The following is a 270-nucleotide window of genomic DNA, read 5'->3' on the forward strand; positions in this document are numbered from 1 at the left end:
CATATTTACACTTAACCCAAACAAAATCTCCATCAGAACGTAAAAACGAAAGATATCTTTCTTTACATATAAATCACACCAAAGAAACCCAATTGTATAAAGCGAAAAAAAAATGAGAAGAAATTCAGCTGCTACTCCTGCCGGTGTTTTCCCTTCTTCGAGACGCCGGACTTTATCGTCGTCCGGGCATTTCTCGCCGAGGACGTAAATTCATCCGGTGTCATCGTAAGTTCGTTGTTGCATTAATTTGGCCGGACAGAAGAGAGAGAA

This window comes from Penaeus monodon, chromosome 30 (genome assembly GCF_015228065.2).
Source record: "Penaeus monodon isolate SGIC_2016 chromosome 30, NSTDA_Pmon_1, whole genome shotgun sequence".
NCBI lineage: Eukaryota > Metazoa > Arthropoda > Malacostraca > Decapoda > Penaeidae > Penaeus > Penaeus monodon.